Source organism: Lathyrus oleraceus, chromosome 4, assembly GCF_024323335.1.
Source record: "Lathyrus oleraceus cultivar Zhongwan6 chromosome 4, CAAS_Psat_ZW6_1.0, whole genome shotgun sequence".
NCBI classification, from domain to species: domain Eukaryota; kingdom Viridiplantae; phylum Streptophyta; class Magnoliopsida; order Fabales; family Fabaceae; genus Lathyrus; species Lathyrus oleraceus.
The window spans coordinates 335,560,877-335,568,829 of record NC_066582.1 but is presented as its reverse complement, the minus strand read 5'-3'; the positions used below and the strand labels follow the sequence as shown (position 1 = coordinate 335,568,829).

Genomic DNA, 7,953 nt, shown 5'->3' with positions numbered 1-7,953 from the left:
TTAGGAATTATAAGGGTGATGTGGCTAAGTTTGATAAACCAGAATAAGCTTGTTGGCTACAGCTGTGTGGTACAGGGGGAGTAACCATCAACTGAAGTGTGAAAAGTTGGCTGTAGCTGTGTTGAATACTGGCTGAATGCAGGAATGTTAAGACATCGCGTGCAACGTGTCTGACTGCATATATGGAATGGTCTCCATGCACTGGAACGGCTGTTTTGGAAAAGAAACAGTCAAGAGCTATAAAAGGTATTCAAAGATAGTCTGAGATTTTGTTGGTGATTCTCTGACTGTTTCTCAGCAAAAATAAATGCATCTTGACCAAGCATTTATTTCTACCGGAAATTCCTAGGCACGGGCTGGACTATTTAAAGGATGCAATATCCCTCTTCCTCTCACAAGAAAAACACTCCATTCTCAGAATCATGGGGTATGTTAAGGTTTGGGCAAGCTGCGCCTGGATCTGGTTTTGTGAAGGGTACCTTTACAAATGTTTAGCTAAAAAGGGGGAGAGAAAGATAGTCCTGGGGTTGAGAATGTACCAGAAGCAAAGCCAATTGTGGATGTGGACAGAAGTTGGCATCAGGCACAAAATCCACCAACTGGGGTTTCCACTTGTGCCTTGTGATCTGAGTTAAGAAGACAGTTGTGCCCTGTGATCTGAGTTACATTGTCTATGTACTCAGCATTACATACTCTTCAGGAAGCTCTCCTGTTGAAGGGAAGGGTTCTGGAACAACTGTGTCTTGTTCCTCTACCTCCTCATGTACACCAACATAAGTGTTTGTGGTGGTGGAGAGAATGACAGAGGATTATTTGTTTTAGCTAAAATTTGCCAAAGGGGGAGATTGTTGATTCCTTAGGATTGGCAGTAATTATAGAAAACAAATAATGGAATCATCTCTGTTGTTTTAATATGTTGGGTTGAAGAAATTCAACATCTGGACCAACATGTCATGTACGATGTCACGACATCAGGTCTGTGACATCGCACATGTGTAGGAAACTGAATTAATTAATTCAGTATATGTCATGGGATCAGCAAGGATATCTGGTGAATATCCTAACTCCCATGTGGAGGTCTTGAAGACTAAATCAGAATATATATAGGCTCTAAACATGGAGATATATATGGAGAGAGTTTAGGAACTTGAAGACCTTGTTTGTAGCAGAATTTTTCTGCTGAAGTTGCAACAGCAAAGAACAAGTCTGCTGCAATTTTCTGAAGGCCCAAATCCAGTTGGGTGATTAGGTTATAAATAGCTGATTGTAATCTAGTCTTCGTAAGCCTCTTAGAATGAATTTTTAGGGGTGTGTGTAAGGTAAACCTCCCAATCTGTGGGAAGGTTACCATGTGTTTCTCAGTGGTAAACCTGAGAGTGTTTGTTACTCAAAGCCTGTAGGCAAGAGTAATTATGTTCTTGAATGAAGTTGTGAAGCAAGTTCAAGGTGTTTGCACATTACATTGTATTTGTAGTGATAGGAATGGAAACTGGAGGTTTCTATCTAGGAGTTCCTAGGTATAGATTGCATTGGGTAGGGATTAAGTGATGAGTTGTAAACGGGGGAGTTTAACTCTGAATTGATACTACTAATAGTGGATCTTCTTCCTGGCTTGGTAGCCCCCAGATGTAGGTCATGTTGGACTGAACTGGGTTAACAACTTCCTGTGTTTGTTTACCTTCTGTATGATATAATCATGTCTGCCATAACTAAGCATGTAGTCCAGTCTGTTCATCTAGATAATAGCAGACCTGATACATAGCCTTCTGTTGGAATGTCAATCAGAATGTTTTGACATTCATCAACAACAACACATACTGTTTAATAAGCTGATGATTTCAGTTCAGTATGTAGTGAAGTCTGGAGTTTAAAATCACAACAGACCTGGCCAAAAGATCATTGTGAACCTGTCAAACTGGGTGTCTTGACAGTTCTTCCAGAAAGCTAATACTGATGTAGAGACTGGTTGGTCTTTTACAGTACAGCAAATTTAGCTCAGTCTGTTTTCAGGAACCAAACAGACTTAGTATATGGTTCTGGACTTGGATGTCAAACGGAATGTTGTGACATTCACTCCTCACTGCATATGCTAAATTGTTGGATGGTTAGTTTTCTGTTTCAGGATTTTTCTCAGGCTATTCTTCAGGAATCCACCAGCTGATCTAAAATCTAGGAAACTAACAACTAAGCTACAATTAATGAACCTGGCAAATAATCTATTTGTTAGCTCCTTAATAAGTGGAGATTAGTTTAACTTGTTACAACCTTTAATTTAGGAAATACAAGTACATGACCAACAAACTGGAACAATGTAACAGATAATGTCCAAAACAGGATTGAGACATCTTGCTGATATCTGTGTAGGAAAACAACATAAGTGAATGATATGGTGCACATAACTAGGTGTCCCTCCATTCTAGGATGACATAGAAGAAGAGGTCGTGACACTGTGAAAAGGGTGCACATTAGTACAGAGGGTAGCAACTGTCTTGCTGTAATAGGTACAATGTTAGATCAGATGTCATGACTTGAAGTAGAACATCTGAATACTGACTATGCCAGAATTTCACTAGGCAGCATCTCTCTCGTGGCTAGTTCCTCAAACCTTTGTTTCTGAGCTTTCCCTCTGAATTTGATACCCATACGATCAATTTGTCCCATCAGGTTAGTGTTAGCTAGAGAAAAAGAAAACAAGAGTTTTAGTCAGGATTTGGCCAAATGCCGAAAGAAGAAGAGAAAAGTTTTTTAATAAATTAAAATAAATTAAGAAAGAATACTAAATAAAATTTAAAAGAATAATTAAGGAAGAAATGAAAATATAAATATTTGTGGGTTGTCTCCCACTAAGCGCTTTGTTTAATGTCGCAAGCTCGACATAAAAAATATCAATTATAATCTATAAATTCTGGAGGCACTACGTCTAAATGCAGGACTTGTGTGTCTTCAATGTTCTCTGTATGATGATAATGTTTTAGACGCTGCCCGTTTACGATAAACGGTTCCATAGATTTTCCTTTAATTTCCACCGCTCCACTAGGGAAAACATTGGTAATTTGAAATGGACCTGACCATCTAGATCGTAGTTTTCCCGGGAATAACTTTAGCCTAGAGTTAAATAAAAGGACTGTATCGCCTTGTTTGAAGATTTTCCTTGATATGCGCTTGTCATGCCATTGTTTTGTTCTTTCTTTGTAGATTCTGGCATTTTCGTAAGCGTCTCTTCTGAGTTCCTCTAATTCGCTTATATCAAGGATTCTCTTTTCGTCGGCGGCCTTATAGTTTAAATTTAGATTTTTAATAGCCCAATAGGCTTTATGTTCTAATTCTACCGGGAGGTGGCAGGATTTTCCATAAATGAGCTTAAATGGGGTTGTCCCTATGGGAGTTTTGTAAGCAGTTCGATAAGCCTATAAAGCTTCTGGTAATTTCAATGACCAGTCTTTCCTTGAGGTGGCGACTATTTTTTCTAATATCTGCTTGATTTCTCTGTTAGACACTTCCACTTGCCTACTGGTTTGAGGGTGGTAAGGTGTCGCTACTCTATGCCTTACGCCATACTTAAACAGTAGTTTTTCGAGTACCTTGGATATGAAATGCGATCCACCATCACTGACTACTATTCTTGGGACACCAAATCTTGGAAATATTATATTCTTAAAGAGTCTAGTTACTACTCGTGTGTCGTTTGTTGGAGAAGCTATAACTTCAATCCATTTTGATACGTAGTCAACTGCCACGAGTATGTATTTGTTACCGAAAGAGGATGGAAAAGGTCCCATGAAGTCTATCCCCCACACGTCGAAAATCTCTACTTCCAAAATGCCCTTTTGTGGCATCTCGTCACGTCTAGATATGTTTCCTGTGCGTTGAAATCTATCACATTTATTAATAGCCGCATGCACATCCTTCCATATATTTGGCCAATAAAAACCGGCTTGTAGGATTTTAGAGCAGGTCTTGGATGTACTTGCATGTCCATCATAAGGAGCGGAGTGACATTGTTGGATTATATTTTCTACCTCTTCTTCGGGTATACACCGACGGAAAATACCATCGGGGCCTCTTTTAAAGAGTAAGGGGTCATCCCAGTAATAGTGTTTTATGTCATAGAAGAATCGTTTCTTCTGCTGGTAGGATAAAGTAGGTGGAACTATTCCGGCAGCTAAATAATTGACGAGATCAGCGTACCATGGCGTAACAGATATGGCTAAGGTGGTTTCTACCTGTTTATCAGTGTTATTTTCTCCCAAAGTAGCTATAAGTTTATCGTACGAGAAATCATCGTTAATTGGTGTTCTTTCCGGTTCAAGGTTCTCAAGTCTAGAGAGGTGATCTGCTACTACGTTTTCAGTTCCTTTCTTGTCTTTGATTTCCAAATCGAACTCTTGTAGCAACAGGATCCACCTTAGGAGTCTAGGTTTAGCATCTTTTTTTGTTAAGAGGTATTTGATAGCAGCGTGGTCAGTGTAAATGATTATTTTGGCTCCGACCAAGTAAGTACGAAATTTATCTAGCGCAAATACTACTGCTAGAAGTTCTTTCTCGGTCGTGGCGTAATTCATTTGTGCTTCATCTAGAGTTCTACTTGCGTAATATATAACGTGACGCTTTTTATCCTTTCGTTGTCCTAAAACAGCACCTACAGCGTAATCACTGGCATCACACATTATTTCGAATGGTTCATTCCAATCTGGTGTCTGCATTATGGGTGCGGAGATCAATGCTTGTTTAAGCGTTTGAAATGCTTCTAAACATTTATTATCGAATATGAATTCAGCATCCTTCATCAATAGCCCGGTTAAAGGTTTAGTTATTTTAGAGAAGTCCTTAATGAATCGTCGGTAAAAACCGGCATGTCCTAAGAAGCTTCGTACTTCTCTCACAGTTTTCGGAGGTTGAAGGTTTTCGATTACCTCTATTTTGGCTTTGTCTACTTCAATTCCTCTATTTGATATAATGTGTCCTAAAACAATTCCTTCTTGTACCACAAAGTGGCATTTTTCCCAATTAAGTACTAGGTTTACTTTTACACATCGCTCTAGAACTCTTTCTAGGTTTTCAAGACATTCTTCAAAGCTTTGTCCGCATACGGAAAAGTCATCCATAAATACTTCCATGATGTTTTCGAGAAAATCGGCGAATATTTCCATCATGCACCTTTGGAAGGTTGCAGGAGCATTACACAAGCCAAACAGCATTCGTCTATAAGCGAAGGTACCAAAAGGACACGTGAACGTTGTCTTTTCTTGGTCATCAGGATGAATTGGTATTTGAAAGAAGCCTGAGTAACCGTCTAGATAGCAGAAATGAGAATGTTTTGCTAATCGTTCTAACATCTGGTCAATGAATGGTAAAGGGAAATGATCTTTTCGGGTTGCTTTGTTTAGTTTCCTATAGTCAATGCACATTCTCCATCCCGATTCGATTCGTTTGGTTATAGTTTCTCCTTTTTCATTTTCAATAATTGTTATACCTCCTTTCTTCGGTACTACGTGTACATGACTAACCCATTTGCTATCAGATATAGGATATATGATACCTGCCTCTAATAACTTGGTTATTTCCTTCCTCACTACCTCACTCAGGATCGGGTTTAGTCTCCTCTGGTGTTCCCTAGAAGTTTTACAGTCTTCTTCTAGCATGATGCGGTGCATACAAATAGAAGGACTTATTTCTTTAAGATCGGTGATGTTGTATCCTAGTGCGGTTGGATATATTTTTAAGATATGCAGGAGTTTTTCTGTTTCGAGTTTTCCTAGGTCTGCATTAACTATCACTGGTCGTTCAAGTTCTAAGTCTAGGAATTCATATCTCAAATTTTTGGGAAGTGTTTTCAGGTCTAGGGTTGGTTTCTTAAGGCATTGCGTAGGGTCCGGTGTTATTGCTAAACATTGGTTAAGTTTGTCTTCTGCAAGATAGTCAGATGATTTCTAACTCTGTTTCTTTTATGCATTCATCGATGATATCCATGAAGTAACATGTATCTTCTATTGCAGGTGCTTTCAAAAATTGGGAAAGAATGAACTCAATTTTCTCTTCTCCTACTTCGAAAGTGAGTCGTCCTCGTTTTACGTCTATGATCGCACCGGCAGTTGCTAAGAACGGTCTTCCCAGTATAATGGGTGTAACTTCATCTTCTCTAATGTCCATAATTATAAAATCAGTTGGAATGTAGAATTGACCTATGCGCACGGGAATGTTTTCAAGAATTCCTACAAGATATCTAACGTAACGATCTGCTAGTTGCACAGACATTTTAGTTGGTCTTAATTCTCCCATTTCCTGTTTCTTGCATATGGATAAAGGCATAACACTAATACCGGCTCCTAAATCGCATAAGGCTTTGTCGATGACAAATTTTCCTATGTGACAGGGTATAGAGAAACTACCCGGGTCTTTGAGTTTAGGAGGCATATTCTGGATTATAGCGCTACATTCAGCAGTGAGTGTAACGGTTTCGCTATCTTCAAGTTTCCTTTTATTAGAAAGAATTTCTTTTAAGAACTTGGCATATGAGGGCATCTGCGTAATAGCTTCTGTAAACGGAATTGTGACGTTTAATTATTTCAGTAGGTCAACAAATTTTTTAAATTGTCCCGCATCTTTAGTTTTAATAAGCCTTTGAGGGTAAGGGATAGGTGGTTTATAAGGTGGTGGAGGTACATAAGGTTCCTTCTTTTCTACGGTTTCCTTATTACTCTCTTCCTTTTCCTTAGTTTTAATTTCTTCCTCAGTTGACTTTTTAGAGTTTTGGTTTTCTATCCTTGGGTCAGACGGTCCTTCCACTTCCGTTCCACTTCTTAGTATGATTGCATGAGCGTGGCTTCTCGGGTTAGGTTGGGGTTGTCTAGGAAATGTACCAGTTGGGGCAGCAGTAGGCACTTGTTGTTGAGCTACTTGTGATATTTGCATTTCCAGCATTTTGTTATGGGTAGCCAGGGCATCTACTTTACTTGCTAGTTGTTTAATTTGTTCGCCAGTGTGTACATTCTGGTTTAAGAAATCTTTATTGGTTTGCTGTTGAGAAGCTATAAAGTTTTCCATCATGATTTCCAAGTTGGATTTCTTAGGGGCGTTATTGTTAGGTGTAGATGGGATCGGCTTTTGATATCCCGGAGGTATAGCTGGGGCTTGATTCGGAGATTGTCTAGGTGCGTATAAAGCATTATTACTCTTATATGAAAAATTTGGATGATTCTTCCAATTTGAGTTATAGGTATGCGAGTAGGGGCTTTCTTAAGCATAGTTTACTTGCTCCGCTTGGATTCCTGTTAGGAGTTGACAATCTGCAGGAGTGTGACCTTGGATTCCACAGACTTCGCAATTCTGAGTTAGGGCAACCAGAGCATCCACTTTTGCGTTAACATGATCAAGGTTACTTATCTCGTAAATGCCAGTTTTAGTTTGAGGTTTTTCTACCATTGTTCGTTCGCTTCCCCACTGATAGTGGTTTTGGGCCATGCTTTCGATAAGTTGGTAAGCATCAGAATAAGGTTTGTTCATTAGTGCACCACCTGCGGCGGCGTCTATTGTTAACCTCGTGTTGTACAAGAGACCATTATAGAAGGTATGAATTACTAACCAGTCCTCTAAACCATGGTGTGGACAAAGTCTCATCATGTCTTTGTATCTTTCCCATGCTTCGAAAAGAGACTCGTTATCTTTCTGTTTAAATCCATTTATCTGGGCTCTTAACATAGCTGTTTTGCTCGGCGGAAAATATCGGGCAAGAAAGACTTTCTTTAACTCGTTCCATGTGGTGACTGAGTTGGAAGGAAGAGACTGGAGCCATCTTCTAGCGCTATCTCTTAACGAGAAAGCAAAAAGACGAAGTCGAATTGCCTCTGAAGCGACACCGTTAGCTTTAACAGTATCTTCGTATTGGACAAATACGGATAAATGAAGGTTTGGATCCTCAGTAGGATTTCCAGAGAATTGGTTCTGTTGTACTGC

The 7,953-nt window shown here is 39.3% G+C and overlaps 1 non-coding gene across 1 annotated transcript; it reads left to right on the top strand.

The window, feature by feature from the left end:
* Positions 1-7,591: 7,591 nt before the first annotated feature.
* LOC127077963 (small nucleolar RNA R71) lies at positions 7,592-7,698 on the top strand. Its single transcript, XR_007787721.1, has one exon. It is a non-coding gene; the product is annotated as a small nucleolar RNA R71 (small nucleolar RNA).
* Positions 7,699-7,953: the final 255 nt, after the last annotated feature.